We start from the raw sequence: 17,084 nt of genomic DNA, 5'->3' as shown, positions 1-17,084 counted from the left end.
TCACTTAATCCCAGTTTTCCAAAGGAACAAACCGGGGGGGAGAGGGAGTGGGTAGGGGTGTGGTAAGAGGAAAATGGGATTGAAGGTTCTGCTTTACCAGGAACAGACACAGACTCCAGGAGCTGAACTGTTTCCTTCAGTGATTCTAGGATCAACTTTACTCCATCCTTTCTGAGAAGGAGCTGCAGCACTCTCGGAATTTCTTTGTTCCTGCCAAATCCATTTTTGGTTTCAGCATTAATTTAAAGAAAATTGACACAAACTCCCACCCCAGAAAAGGCCATTACAATCTTTATGAAAAGTAATAGCAGCCAGCAGATTCCAGTATTTTCAATGAATAATAATAACAATTTTCAATACTTTTTCAGGAATGCCAATAGCTACGGTAACTGTATAATAAACGGCAACACTAAAACCTTGGAGATCGATGCATTGTTATAAAAATCCCCACTGCCAATCTACACTGCATTCAAAAGTCTGCTGTATTTATAGGGAAAAGTAGACTCCAAGGGGATAATTAGCAGCTCTGTGTTTTAGATATTAACTGCCGCAACCTTTTTATATTAAAAAAGCAAAATTATTTGACCTGCTGAAGTTTTGATGGAATTTTTTAAATTGGTACAATTATGATCCTCGTAGGAAAGCAGGTTGGATAGCTGGGTGTTGTTTGTGAAAGGTACTGAAGAGCATTTATGTGCAGTTATCTGGAATAACAACTTTTTGAACCAAAAGTATCTACAATGAATAAAGTGATAAGGAATAATTATAAGTGTGAGTTAGAAGATCCATTAAATTTATATTCAGTTAAAATGAATAAAGTGATAAGGAATAATTATAAGTGTGAGTTAGAAGATCCATTAAATTTATATTCAGTCTTTGTAAGGGAAGAACAGCCACTGTCAGGAAGTGTAAGGTATAATAGCTGTTAATACAGACAGGAACCAGCCTTCAAGCTGTTCAAATGCAAACTACAAGCAGTAAATATTTCGGAAACTAGGACAGCTTCATAAACAAACATCACTGTCTGTGAAGGGAACAGGGTGCTGACTCACAATGGGAGGCCAATTAAAAGGTAGGCTTTGGAAACTGTCAAGGAATCTCTTTACCGATACTTGTATAGAGATAATCTGTGGCATCGTCCATACAATAGGTGAGGTTCAGGGCATGAGTAGAGCTATGCACCATTGGAACACAGACAGGTAAATGGCACACATGTCTCCATAATTTCTTCTTGCTGAGCAGTAAAGTTCCAGAACTCTCCACCCCAGAGAATTGTGGAGGCTGGAATGAGCGGGGGGAATTTAAATGTTTGAAAGCTCGGCAGATAGAGGGCTGGAGGAACAGGCACAGTTAGGTTTGGAGTAGATCAACCAGGATTACATTGAATGGTGGGGCAGGTTGTGACCAACCCTTGAGCCTATCTTCCTGTGTGTTTAAATACAATTATTTGTGAAAGGGAAGTAATGACTTATTTCTCAACATTTCTCTCTCCTTCACATGGAAGGTATATTTATTTATTAGTCACATGTCGTCGTCGTCGTGGCTATCCCTCAAGGTTGAGGATGATGGTTTTCGTTCCGTTGATCTATTTATGGGCTCTCAAGTGGCTTATGAGTCCAATCTTGGCTCTGAAAGTGCCACATGTACATCAAAACACGCAGTGAAATGCATCGTTTTGCATTGCTGAGAATGTTCTGGGGGCAGCCCACAAGTGTCGCCATGCTTCTGGTGAAAACATAGCTTTCCCACAACTTCCTAACCCATATATCTTTTGGAATGTGGGAGAAAACCGGAGCACCCGGAGGAAACCCATGCAGACAGGAGCAGGAGTTGGCTATTTGTTGAAGTAGTTGGGACTTCTGGTAAAATGCATTTGGTTTTATCAAGATGAGAAAGGTTTGAAATCGGCTTGTGGAAGGAGAAAAGATCTGACTGATTTCAGCGGGGTTCCACGAAGCTGTCACAAACGACACCAGCGTTTTCCCCAGATGGTGGGGATTCTGTGGATTTATGGGGTTGTGGCAATTGAATGTACAGACGTACCTAGTCCATGGCAACAACTGTCTTTAAACAATGGAGACACAAGACACTGCTGATGCTGAATTCTGAAGCAACAAACAACCTGCTGGAAGACAGAGTCCTGATGCAGGAATTTGACCCGAAACATCAACAATTCCTTTCCTCCCACAGATGCTGCTCAACCTGCTGTGTTCTTCCAATAGATTGTTTGTTGCTAACTGTAAACAATGCCTGGCACTTATTGATCACACCACACTTCAAATCAGGAGGCACAGTGTTGCAGTTGGTAGAGCCACTGCCTCACAGCTCTAGCGACCCAGATCAATCCTAACCTCTGGTGCTGTCCGTGTGGACGTTCTCTCTGTGACCATGTGCATTTCAGCCGGGTGTTCCCATTTTCTCCCATTTCCCAAAGACTTGCAGGTTGATTTGTTAATTGCCCATTGTAAATTGTGTTGGTAGGTGGTAGAATCTGGGAGGAGGTGTTGGGAATGTGGGGAGAATAAAGTGGGGATTGGTGTAAATGGGTGCTCAATGGTCGGCACAGAGTTAGTGGGCCGAAGGGCCAGTTTCCATGCTGTGTGACTCTATGACGCAATTGACCAACATAAAGCAGGAAGGACCAAGGCACCTTCGTGTCACAACACAGCGAGATCCCAAGAGTGAGAACGGAAGGTGATGGGTGTATGGAATGAGCTGCCAGAGGAAGTGGTAGTTGTGGGAACAATTACACCATATATTTAAGACAGGTACATGGATTGGAAAGGATGAGAAGGATATGGGCCAAACACAGTCAAATGGGATGAGCTCGGGAAGGCAGCTGGGTCAGCATGGGTGAGTTGGGCCAAAGGACCTCTCTCTGTGCTGTATATCTCTCTGACTCTAAATGTATCCTAGGACATTGTGGGGCGCTGGCAGAGATATTTGTATCTTCATTAGCCACTATGGGAGGATGGCAAATGTACCTTGAGTTAAGAAGGGCTGCAAGAACAAGCCAGGGACTACAGGCAGGTGAGCCTAACCTCAGTGGTTGGAAACTGAACAGGCGAGGTGGTAGAGAACAACACAAGGTTGGTTTGCAACACACAGTTCTCAAAGAGTAAAGATGGAAAATTTGAATAGTTTATTTTTTTAAGTTTTATTTACAGCATGGTAACAGGACCTTCCGGCCCAACGAGTCCGCGCCGCCCATTTTAAACCCAAATTAACCGACCCGTACGTCTTTGGAATGTGGGAGGAAACTGGAGCACCCGGAGGAAACCGATGCAGACACGGGAGAACGTACAAACTCCTTACAGACAGTGACGGGAATCGAACCCCGATCGGTGTCTTTTCTTGTTTCTGATCTTATTCTGTGTCCCTGCATAAATAAATGGGTTCATGCAGGAACACAAGAAATGAAGCGCGTACCCGCTTTCTTCCAGAAGAAAATTTGAGTTACTGAAATTGGATCCTGAAAAATACATGGCACTGGTAATGCGAATGTAGAGGAAAGTTATCAGTACCAGTAGGCACAAGAGGATGAAGATACCCGAGATACTGAGGAGCAGGAAGATAGACTTCCTGCGGCTGTTCATCTCCGGGTTGCTCTGTCTCTCACTGTTCCCGCTGTCCTGGAGTCACCTGCGGATTCTAATGGCCCTTAAAATGTGCCTGACGGTGAGGAAATTTAGCAATAAAATTAGAACAAATTGCAGACAAGGGGTTAAAATGCTGTCAATCCAGTCAAATGCTATCCATGTAGGCATCATATAAAATGTTGGCTTAATTTTGCATGGTGAAGTCTTGCTTTTTAGTGGAGGTTCAAAGATAAAATACCAAAATGCATTTTTGAAACGACTCATGGCAGTAACCACAGCTCCGTGCAATATTTTGTTTTCAATTTTTGGCAGCAAATAGCCATGAAGCGATTAAAGGTGAACATCACCGTCGCCCAGACGGAGCAGTCTCTTACGGCGTAAACTCGTACGAGGTTCACATTGCAGACTGGAGTGATGGTTAAGAAATTCGACAGGAAAGTCATGGGAACAATCCGGTTTAATATCACACCTGTGATAATGACCAGGAGATCCGTCACCGCCATCGACAGTAGGTAGACAGTGATACATCTGGAGAGACACATCGTCTGCGGAACATTACCCCAGTCACGGCCAAGTTAGCTGCAATAGAGGAAGACAGAGGGAGTGAGTGTGTGTCGGTGATTGTGTGTGATGTGGGTGTTGTGAGTGAGATTGTGTGTGAGTGCGTGGTGTGAAAATACCGGTGTGTTGTGTGAGTGTGTGGTGTGTGAGTGCTGTGTGTGTTTATATTTATGACTGTAGTGTGTGTTATGTTTATCTGTGGTGTGAGTCTGTGGTGTTGGCTGCAGTCAAGGAAGACAGTGGGAGTGCGTGTGTGTTAGTGTTTGTGTGCAGTGTGTGTGTGAGTGTGTGTGATGTGGGTTTGTGTGTGGCGTGTGAGTGTGGATGGTGTATTTTGTGCGTCTGGGGTGTGTTTGTACGTCATGTTTATGAGTGTGTGTGTGTGACAAACAAGTAAAACAGGAGAACTCACAGATAAGCCTTGTGTTGACACTATTCAGTGCGACTTTTATTGCTTTGACACTTGAAACTGAGTTGACAGAGAGTTACCCCACTCAGAATTCTATCATGTGATTAACTGCGCTGTGATGTTGCAGCATACTTCAGTTTGGATTTTACCACAGACTCTGTCTCTGTGCAAAAAATCCAGAACAAGAACGTTATCTTCCACTGTGAACTTTTCACTGAGCTAATACTGTTTAGTTACTAGTTAGAATGGCTGAGATTTTCCAGAACTTTAGGGGACGGTGCTGAGGGACAATTGTCACATCACTGAATTTAGACTGACAGCTCTGCAATAACATGGTTTAACACTTCCTCCCTATTTAAACAATGGAAGCAGTTCTCCGTTCTTCTGGCACCCCCTGTGGCCTGGGATGACTGGAAACTGACCATCAGAGCCTCCACTATTTCTACCCTTGCTTTTTTTAACAGCTTCGAATCAGAATACATCACAGCTTGGTACGGCAGCTATGAGTCCATAACTGAGGATGAAATTTTGGAGTACTTGGAAGTACATGATCAAATGGGACGAACTCAACATGGTTTCGTTAAGGGGAGATCTTGCCTGACAAATCTGTGAGAATTCTTTGAAGAGGTAACAAGTAGGTTGGACAGAGAGTCGGTGGATGTTGTTTACTTGGATTTTCAGAAAGCCTTTGATAAAGTGCCACCCATGAGGCTTCTAATCAAGATAACAGCCCATGGTGTTAGAAGCAAGGTACCAACATGGATAGAAGATTGGCTGACTGGCAGAAGTCAGAGTGTGGGAATAAAAGGGGTCCTTCTCAGGATGGCTGCGGGTGACAAGTGAAGTTCCACAGGGGTCAGTGTTGGGACCGCAGATTTTCACGTGATACATTAATGATCTGGATGAAGTAACTGATGCCATTGTGGCCAAGTTTGCAGACGATACCAAGACAGGTGGAGAAACAGCCTGTGTTGCAGAGGCAGGAAATCTGCTGGAGGACTTGGACAGTTTAGGAGAGTGGGCTGCTCTTCCCAACATCACAAGAAATTGCAGACAGTTATGAATGCAGCCCAGCCCATCCCATAAACCATCCTTTCCTCCATTAACTTTTTACTACACTTCCCGCTGCCTCAGGAAAGCAGCCAACATAATCAAGGACCCCTCCCACCCCGGTCATTCCCTGCTCTCCCTCCTCCCATTGGGCAGAAGATACAAAAGCTTTAGAACACGTACCATCAGGGTTAAGGACAGCTTCCATCCTGCTGTTATCAGACTCTTGAACGGTCCTCTCATACACTAAAAGGTTAACTCTTGATCTCCCATTCTACCTCATCATAGCCCTTGCATCTTACTTGTCCACCTGCACTGATCTGTAACTATAACACTATATTCTGCATTCTGTTTACTTTTTACTGCGTCAATGTACATGTGTATGGAACGGTGTGTCTGTGTGGCACGCAAACAAGTTCTTCTCCCTGTATGTCAGTACATGTGGCAATAATAAACCAATTCCAATACTTCATCCAGATCAGGATATTTATTCATTTACAAAGATAACGCTTGAATCATTTGGAGTTGTACAGGATGGAAACTGGCCCTCCAGCCCACCGTGTCCATGCCAACCAACAGGGACCCATCAACAATATTCCCAATGAGAAGCACCGTCTGTAAACTTCTATATCTTGGCGATTCAAATGCCCAGCCAGATATTTCTTAAATGCTGTGCGAGAGCCTGCCTCCCCCACCCTCTCAGGCTGTGTTCCAGATTCCAACCATCCTCAACCTACACACTCTGGTTTTAGCTGATTCTGCTCTGGAGAAAAATTGCCTGCTATCTATCCAATTTAAACCTCCAGGAGGATCCCCTCAGCTCTCTCTGCTCAAGGAATACAACCCCACTTCATCCAGTCTCTCCTCAAAGCTGAAACGCTCTATCACAGGCAGCATCCTGCTGAATCTCCTCTGTACCCTCTCCAGTGCAATCAAGTCCCACCTACAGTGCAGTGACCAGAACCGTACGCACAAAATGTACAGCTCAAATAGGGATTCTATTATACCAATTGAATAACTGGATCCTTAGTTGCGCTATTTCAATATTCTCATGCTATTTTTCCCCAAACAATCCATGTCCTGTTTTAAACTCCTTAATGTAGATTTGGTGTCTAATTTTGTTTGAAAGTGTACATACAAGTGCCACAATAACAGAAATTGCTGCCGTCTTAGTTCGGTGTTTACCATTAGAATGAGAATGGATGATACAATAGGTATCAAAACCATTGAAGATTAGAAGTTGTAAAGAAGAAACGCTACAATTAACTATGATAAAATGCACTTGAAAGATCTAAAATTGAAAGGAATAAAATATGCAATAAAATGGTACAACTATTGGGATAAAACAATTAATGCATAACAGTGATACTGAGAGAATGGCAAAGGTGTAACAATGTACAATTAAAATACAAAAGAAAGCAACAATCCCAGTAAACACAGCAGTGATGCAACATTTCACAACATTTTGCAGATTGATTATTAACACCAATACTTTACCAGGAATGCCGATGACTGCAATGATGGAATAGTAAATGGCTAACGCCAAGATTTTTGGAGGCCCATGCATTGCTATTGAAAACTTTAAGCACACAATTCACTGCATTCTCAGTCTGTTATATTTATACCCAACATCAGTCACCAGGGAGCACATTAGGAAGGCATCTTTGTTTTTTTTTTGCTAATTAAGTTAAATGAAACAAGCAACTTAAAACAAATGATAGCAATAATTGTTTTGATGAATAATGTGTAATCCTTCTTCCATTTCTTCCAAGAAAAGTAATGACCTTCTTTCAGGGAGAATGCAATTGGTGAAAGCTGTCTTTAGCCTACTGAACACAAAAACCTGGAACATGCTGTTTCTGGCATTAAAAAATGAACATGCACATTGGATTTAGTTTGTGGAATGACAACATCAAATGCAAATTTGAGTTTGTTGTCAGAGGCGCAAGTCCATGTACGCACAGGTGCAACGAAAAATTTAGTTGAAGCAGTGTCACAACACACAACATTAGATAAGCAGTATTCACAAAAATAACATAAATTAAACACGTTTTTGCAAGAAAGAACACAATTAAAAAAAAGTCAATTTTAATGCAAAGTGATGGAAGTGATCATAGTGTTGGGAAATTCTGGTGATGAGGGTTGTGGTGATTGGTTCAGAAACTGGTTGAAGGGAAGCAGTTGTTCTTGGACCTGGTGGTGTCGGACTTCAGGCTTGATGGTAGCTGCGAGGAGATGGCATGGCCAGGATTGTGGGGATCTCTGATGATAGATGTTGCCTTGCTGAGGCAGCGCCTCTTGTAGATACTACCGATGAGGGGGAGGTATGTGCCCGTGATGTATTGGGCAGATTCCACGACTCTCTGCGTGTTCGAAGTACCATACCAGACATGATGCAACCAGTCAGGATACCTTCAACAGTACTTCTGAAGATGTTTGTTAGCGTATTCGGTGACGAGCTGAACTTCCTTCACCTCCTGAGAACGTAAAGATGCTGGCACACCTTCCTTGTGATTGCATCAATGTGCAGGGCCCAGGGCAGCTTCTCTGATATGTTAACACTTAGGAATGTTAACACTTTGTCCACCGCCAATCCCCCAATGTTGACTGACGCTTGTTCACCCTCCTTCCCCTTCCTGAAGTCAACAATAAGCTCTTTCGTTGTGCTGACGTTGAGTTAGAGGTTGTGGTTGCGGCTCCACTCAACCAGGTGTCCTATCAAGTTCTGGTAAGCTGACTCATCACCAACAGTGATTCGTCCAACAACAGAGGTGTCACCAGTGAATGTGTATATGGCATTGGAAATATGCTTAGCCACACAGTCATGTGTGTATGGAGAGCAGAGCAGGGGGATAAACACGCAGCCTTGAGGTGCACCTGTGTTGATGGTTAGCGAGGAGGAGATGCTGTTACCAATCCTCACTGACTGAGGTCTGCTAGTGAGAAAGTCAAGTATCCAGTTGCAGTGGGAGGCACAGAGGCCCAGGGCTTGAAGCTTGATGATGAGTTTGGATGGGATGATTGTGTTGAACGCCGAGCTGCAGTCGATGAACAGCAACCTGATGTATGAGTTCCTGTTGTCCAGATGGTCCAGAACTGAGTGAAGAGCCAGAGAAATCATGTTTGCAGTTAACCTGCTGTGGTGGTCAGCAAATTGAAGCAGATCCAGGTCCGTTCTGAGGCAGGTGCTGGTTTGCGCTGCAAACAACCTCCAGAAGCATTGCATTACGGTTGATGTAAGCGCTATCAGACTGTAGTCATTGAGGCAGGTCACCACGCTCTTCCTGGGCACAGGTATAACAGATAATTATTTGAAGCAGATGGGAACCTCAGGCCACGGAAGGGAGAGGTTGAATATGTCTGTCAACACTTCAGCCAGTTGGTCAGCACAGACCTCTGGTACTCTGCCAATATCCCCATATGGACCAGACGCCTTTCGTGGATTCATCCTCTTGAAGTATGCCCAGATATCGGCCTCAGAAACTGAGATTTCAGTGTCATCCGGAGATGTGGGGGCTTGTGTGGGTGTGTCATAGTCCTCCCTGTCAAAGCGTGCATAAAAGGCATTGAGCTCATCTGGGAGTTATGGGTCGTTGCCACTTATGCTGCCCGATCTCACCTTGTGGGAAGTTATATTGTGCGAGCCCTGCCACAGCTGTCGAGCGTCAATCTGTGATTCCAGTTAATCTGAAATTGCCTGTTTGCCCTCACAAATCCCACAGGTTCACCAACCTTTGGCAGAAGGAATTTCTCCTTCCCAGTTCAAAACATCTTGCCCTCTATCCTGAGGCTGTGGTCTCTCTCTCTGAACACTGCAGCCAGGAAAAAATATTCAGCATCATCTTAACCCGTCAGAATTTTGTAAGTTGCAGTTGGATTGTCCTCTCATTTTATCTAAGCTCTTGTGAACTTAAACCAGTCAATTTCACGTCCATGTATACAGGATTGTATCACAGACAACTTGCACCTCATACCTTCATGGTTGCATTATTTGGACTCAGGACTCTATCTTGGAATCAACTTTCTCACCCTCCACCTCAATTAAGAATTTTGTGTTCTTTTCGCTCTTTCCTAAGGGACTTTGCACAACAAAGTTGATAATTCATCCTTTCTCTTTACAGGTTAGGGTCTGGGATGGCTTTTTCTCCAGTCGGTTCTGAAATGTTTTGGTCCAAAAAAGCAACAAACAGGATTCTTCACCACAGTATTATTGCTAATTTAGTTTGCCCCATCTAATTGTAGATTAAAGTCTCTATTATTCCAGCTTTACTTTTATTCTACAGCCTAATTTTTGGTTTAATGCCATTCCCGAAATGAACTCCCACCAACATTTTCCTCCGCTCTGTGTTACTTGTCTCCAGCCATTCAGATTCCATATCAGGATTCTCCGAACTGATGTATTTTCTGAATATTGTAATGATTCCTTTTTTACTGACAATCTGACAGTTCCCTTCCCTTTTTGCCTCTCCTTCCTGAACATCAAATGCCGCTGGATGTTCGGTGCCCATCCATGGTCACCCTGTAGCCATATCTCCAAAATTTCAACACGTCATTTCCATTTGCATCTATTTGTGTGATGAATGTTACTACTTACTGTGCATTGAAACACCGTGTCTTCAGGTTTGCCTTTTTAAACATTCGTGGACATCCTTGCATTAATTTCCACCCTGACAGTTTGTTTATCGCCCTTGATTTCTCTGCCTTCCACTTTGCTTCCTGTCCTCTGTTTCAATCCTCCTTTCCACCTCCCTACCCAGGTTGCCATTCCCCCTTGCATTCCAGCTGAAACGCTCTCCAACAGCACGAACAAGTACCCCACGAGTACATAGTCCTCCTGCATGGGTGGAACCTGTTCCACATGTACAGATCCCACTTCCCTAGATCCAGTTCCAATGCCTCAGGAATTGAAATCCTTCCCTCCTGGAATCTATCCAGCCATACACTTATCCCGTCTCTTCCCTTGTTCCTATATACTCAGTAGCATGTGGCACAGCAAGTAATCCTGAGATTACAGGAAGTTCTGCTATAACACAATAGTTATGTTCCTAAGGAACCTCGGGTTATAGAAAGTCACCTTAATGCAGAACAGGCTGCAGATGCCTTCAAAGTACAAATTTAAACAGGTTTTCTCGATTGCTCTTTAACCAATGTGGACCTCATAATGCAAATCCTATTCCCTGATCCATCAATTGCATTTTAACCAAATCACGCCATGGAAACACATGTTGCAGCAGAACTACCTGGACTCTGAGCCCTGCCTTTTAACTTATCTCCAAACTTCTTAAATCCATACTGGGGGACGTCATCACTTTTTCATTCTGTCACTGGTACCAACATGTACAACGACTGCTGCTTGTTCATCCTCCTGCTTCAGAATATCACAGACCAGCAATTCGACATCCCACTTTCTTGTCAACACAGACCCTGTGCATGCGAATGCTCCACACAGTTGAGAAAGGTTGGATCTGTCAGTAACCAGTGAAGCAACAGGCACCAGGAGCATGAACGTGATTGGCTGGAGAGAGAGGAGATTTAAAGCTTCTCACTGCAATGGAGCACAGTTTGGTTCAGGAATTGAAAATTTCAGCATCCGTGATTATGTTGGGAAGAATTTCCAATTGAGAGGAAGAAATCTGTTTGTGCCAAGGAATCCTGCAGGGGAGCACTCTTCCCTCATTCCTTCCCCAACGTGCCCCAACTCTTGGAGACACAAGAGACTGGAGATGCTGGAATCTGGAGCAACACACAAGATGCTGGAAGAACTCAGCAGGTCAGGCAGCATCTGAGCAGGGAAATGGGCAGTCGACGTTTTGTGTTGAGACCTTTCACCTGGACTGGCCCAAACCCCAACTCGTCTCCACTCATTAAAAAGATTGGAAACATCAATAGATACAGTATGGATACAGGCCCTTTACTGCTGTAAATGTCGTATTGTATGATCATGCAAAATCTTCTGGCATGCCATCCATACAGATCATTTCATCACATCAGCACATCGAGGTTATAAAGGGAATAAGCAATAACAGAATATAGAATGTCATGTTACAGTTACAGAGAAAGTTCAGTGCAGGCAGAGAATAAGCCACGACGAGGCCACGACGAGGTAGATTGTGAGGTAAAGGGCCCATTGTATTGTACAAGAAGTCCGTTCAATAATCTGATAATAGCGGGATAGAAGCTGCCCTTGAGCGTGGTGGTACGTGCTTTCAGGCTTTGGTATCTTCTGAATGGTGGTAGAGGGGAGAAGAGAAGGTATTAGGTGGGGGGAGGTAGATCCTGGATTGGGTAATACGTAAGGAGAAGGAGCTGGTTAATAATTTTTTAGATGGGGTCCTTTCGTGAAAGGTGACCATAATATGATAGAGTCCTTCATTATGGTGGAAAGTGAAGTTGTTCAGTCTGAAACTACGGTTCCAACTTTACAAAAGAGGATAAGTAATTTCACAGAAAAGCTGGGGAACCAAGAGTCTATTGAAAAGGAGGAATTAAAGGAAATTAGTGTTACTGAAAAAAGTAAGTTGTAAAAATTACTGTTATCGATAGCCAACAATTCCCAGGGTCTGTTAATTCGGATCTTAAAGCACTGAAGGAGATAGCCATGGAAGTACAGATGCATTGAATTTCAACTTCCGAAAGCTAATTGATGATGGAATGATTCCTGTAGATTTGAAGTTGACAAATGTGACCGATTATTAAGGAAAGAGAAAACAGAAGGAATTTACAAGCTGGTTCACCAAAAAAGTGCATAGACGGTGCTAGAGTCCATTATAAAGGATGTAATAATAGGATAGAAAATATTGACATGATTAGATAAAGTCAACATCAACTTATGAAAGGAAAATGGTCATTGACAAACTTACTGGAGATTTTATTGCAGATAGAACTGGTCAGTAGGCAAGGGAGGACCAATGGATGTGGTACATTGAGATTTTCAGAAGGGTTTTCACATATAGGAGGTTGGTGCAAGAGGAAAGTGTGTGAGGTTAGGAATAATATATTGGCATGGCTTGAAAATTAGTTCCCAGACAGGAAACAGCGATGAAAATTGGTCTTTTTATGGTGGGATACTACGGGGATTAGTCCATGCTCCAGCTGTTCATAATATAATCTTGATGAGGGAGCCAAATGTAATACTTCTAAGTTTGCCAATGACCCAATAAGCAAAGAGACTAAGTTGTAAGAAAGGTTCAAAAGATTAAGTCAATTTAGAAAATTGAACGAGTAGTAAGTACATTGTGCAGAAGCAATATTACACGGATAAATGTAGAGTTAGCCACTTTGGAAGGAGTTGAGGCCGGCAGAGATCATTGAATGGTAGGGCAGGCTGGAGGGGCCCGTGTATTGTGGAGGGTCATGGCTGTCACGTGGCAACACTGCCCCTACATGGTCGGATGACAGCGCTGCCCCTACCTGGTTGGAAGACACACTACCGTAAATCAAGGTTTGGCTCTACCCCACCCATCAGTGCACACTTGATCAGTGGTCCCTTTAAGTACCTTTGTACTTGGCCTCGGGCCATTAGCCTGTTTGAACTACCTGGGCTGGACCCCCCAACCCTCCAGCACTATAAGGTGTGTCACATGTGCTTGTTTCTCTATCCTTTGTCTCCGAGGGATGCCTTGTTGGTAAGCTGTGCACTGTTTGTTGGAGTTAGGCGTATCTGCTTCACTCCAGGCCGAGGGACCATAACGGAGCTGGAGAAATTAGTTAATATCCCTGGTAGCATAGAGCCGTGCCTGCACTGAGTCAAGGGGTGGTGGGTAGTGTATTGCTTTTCCTTGATTGCTTGTACCCAGTTCGTTGTGTGTGCGTGTGTGTATCTTACCCTTGTTGCGATTTCCCCACGCACGCTATCACCTGTGTGTGCGTGTGTTGCCCCTATTACCTTTTCCCCACGTTTGTCTTTGTAAACAAAATCCTTCCCTGCCAGACTGTGTTCAGAGTCCTTTACTTTCGAGATCCTTCATATCTGTTCCCTTCACTTACTACAGCCTGGTGACCTCCACCTGCTCCTATTTTCAGACACGGTAGTGTAGCGGTTAGCGTAACGCAATTACAGCGCCAGCGACCTGGGTTCAATTCTGCTGCTGTCTGTAAGGAGTTGGTATGTTTTCCCCATGACAGTGTGGGTTTCCTCCGGGTGCTCTGGTTTCCTCCCACATTCCAAAGATGGACGCGTTAGGAAGTTGTGGGCATGCTATGTTGGCGCTGGAAGCGTGGCGACACTTGCTGTCTGCTCCCTGCACATATAATGCAAAAATACACATTTCATTGTGTGCTTCGATGTACATGTGACTGATAAAGAAATATTATAATATTATTAGGGGAATAATTATTAAATAATTAAAAATTTTCTTGTGACTTCATGCAGGAAACACATAAAGTTAACGCTATAATGTAAATAGTGACAGACTGGGAAATACTTATCTAACAGCAGTCACTAAAAGCAACCATGCAGGTACACCAAGCCGTTGAGAAGGCAAATGGCATTTTGCAAGAGATTCTGAGAACAGCAGCAAAGATGTCTTACTGCAACTCTGCACTGCCTTTGAGACGTGGAGGCTCTTGGGTGTAGTTTTGGTCTCCAGACTGAAGAAAGGATAACACTTGCCAAAGAGGGAGTGAGACAAGGTTCACCAGACTGATTCCAGGAGTGCTGGAATTGTCACAGGAGGAGAGATTGGGACAACGAGCCAAGAGTTTAGAAGACTGAAAAATCTCGAGGAAAGCTACAGAACTTGGACAGAGTTTGATAAGCCGGATGAATGGAGGTTATTTCTTCTGGCTGGGAGTTCTAGAATCCAAAGGGTTACAGACTCAGGATATGGGTTAAAATATTTAAGACTGGGATAGGGAGAAATCTCTGCACTCCAGAAGACTGTGGAGGCCAAGTCAGTGAAAAGAGGCAGGTGGCTTTCTCGACAAAGAGGGGCATGATCATATCGAACAGCAGAGCAGGTTTAAAGGGCTGAACAACCACATCCTGGTCGTGTTTTGCCAGGTTTCTCCGATTCTCTGACAGTTCCTCAAATCTTTGCCAAAAAATGGTCGAGTGCATGAGTTACATCAAAGGCTACAGACCCCAATAACATCCCAGATCAGCGCTGAAGATGTGCTCCAGAACTAGCCATGCCACTAACGAAGCTGTTCCAGCACAGCCACAAAACTGACGTCCACCCAATAAGGTGGGAAATTGCCCCAGTTTTGTTCTGTCCAGACTGTCCCCAACCACCACAACTGTCATTGACAGTGCTATAAAGCCACACCCTTCATTCTCCTACATTCCAAACAATAAAGACCGAGCCTGGTCAACCTCTCCTTGTAACTCAAGCCCTTTGGTCCTGACAACATCCTCGTATCCCTATAATTTTTGTGCGATATAATGTTCCTAATTTTGGGCCCAAATGTACCAACGGATTTCCCTCCTTTCTACTTTTGTAAACCAATAATACAAGAAGTCTTGCTTTGTATCTTACTGCGGATGGTAAAATAATCTAGTCACACTTATGTTGTAAACGCAAAAACAATTTAAAGCTGGAAATCTGCAGTACGAACTCTGAACTGAGTACTGAGAAGGTCAAGTTCCAGGGGTTGTTCTGCTTAGTCAGCCAAATATAGCTTTCACCAATTACATCCACCTTTTAAGACAGTCCTTACTTTTCTTGGAACAAATGGGAGCAGGATTACGCAATACACACAATTATTCATCAGAACAATTATTGACATCAGCTGTTTTTCGCTGCTTGTTTCAACTCATGTAATTAGCATAAAAACAAAGATGCCGTCCTGATCTGCTCCCTGGTGACTGACGTCGGGTATAAATATAACAGACTATGAATGCAGTGTATTGTGTACTCAAAGCTTTCAACAGCAATGCATGGAGTTCCACAAATCTTGGGGTTGGCTATCTGCTATTCCATCATAGCAGTTATCGGAATTCCTTGTAAAGTATTGGTGTTAATTATCAATCTGCAAAATATTGTGAAATTTTGCATCACTGCTGTGTTTACTGGGATTGTTGCTTTCTGTCACTTGTAGGATTTTACCCCTTTGCTGTTCTCCCAGTATCATTGAAGCCCTTTAGTTGTTTTCCCCCATCGGTTGCACCAGTTTCATTGCATTTTTAGTCCTTTTAAATTTTCTTTCTTTGCAGTGCATTTTATCACAATTTGCTGTGTAGTTTCTTCTTTACACCTTCTAATCTACAATAGTTTTGACGCCTATTATCTCATCGCTTCTCATTCGGATGGAAAACACCTCACTATCATGGAAGCAATTTCTTTTCTTATGGCACTTGTATGAACAGTTTCAAACAAAATTTGACATGCACTTTACATTAAGGAGTTTAAACCAGGACGTGGAGTGTTTGGAAAACCAGAATATTGAAATTGCTGAACTGATCATCCACGAAGTCAGTAACTGTGGCAGGACTATTTGATCTGGACGTTTTCAGGACTATTTGATCTGTAATGTTCTGGTTTCTACACTGAAGGTGGGATTAGATTGCACTGGAGAGGGTGCAGAGGAGATTCACCAGGATGTTGCCTGGGATCGTCAGTTTCAGTTCTGAGCAGAGACTGGATAAACTGGGTTTGTATTCCTTTGGTAGAGAGGGCTGAAGAAGTACTGATGGAGGTATAAATAGGATAAGATTGCAGAAAACCTGTGCTGGACCTGGTAAGAAGATCTTTGACAGCCTTGTGCTGCTCAGGAATACCGTCGCCTACGTGCAGGACAGAGGGATGAACACCTGCCTGGTCAGCTTGGACGAGGAGAAGGCCTTCGACAGAATATCATACACGTACATGTTGGACGTGCTCTTCTAAATGGGCTCTGGGGAGGGAATCAGGAATTGGATCCAACTGCTCTACACAGACATCAGTAGCGCAGTTGCCCCATCAAGTCAGTAGCGCAGTTGCCCCATCAAGTCTGGAGTCAGGCACGGCTGCCCTCCCTCCCCTGTCTTGTTTGTGTGTTGTATAGAACCCTTTGCTGAATCCACCAGGGAGGACGAGAGCATCAGAGGGGTGACGTTGCCAGGCAGTGGGGTCACCCAGGTGGAAACCTCCCTGGACATGGACGACGTCGCCATCTTCTGCTCGGACTCAAGTTCAGTTCACAGATTGATCAGCAGTTACGACCAATTTGAGTTGGCATTAGGGGCCAGAATTAACCACGCGAAGAGCGAGGCCATGCTATTTGGCAACTGGCCCGACCGATCCAATGTCCCCTTCGCCGTCAGGCCTGATTACCTGGAGGTGCTGGGGATCTGTTTCGGAGGAGCTGGGGCCTGCAACAAAAATTGGCGGGAACGGATTGGGAAGGTGAAGCAGAAACTGGGACTGTGGGAACGGCGCTCCCTATCAATAACTGCGAAGTACGTGGGCACTAAGTGTCACTACGTACCGAGGTTCTACCTGTACCTGCTGTTGCAAAGGATGGGCCTGGCCCCGTGGCCACACAAT

The sequence above is a fragment of the Pristis pectinata genome, chromosome 25 (genome assembly GCF_009764475.1).
Source record: "Pristis pectinata isolate sPriPec2 chromosome 25, sPriPec2.1.pri, whole genome shotgun sequence".
Taxonomy (NCBI): Eukaryota; Metazoa; Chordata; class Chondrichthyes; order Rhinopristiformes; family Pristidae; genus Pristis; species Pristis pectinata.
This window is presented reverse-complemented; position numbering follows the sequence as displayed.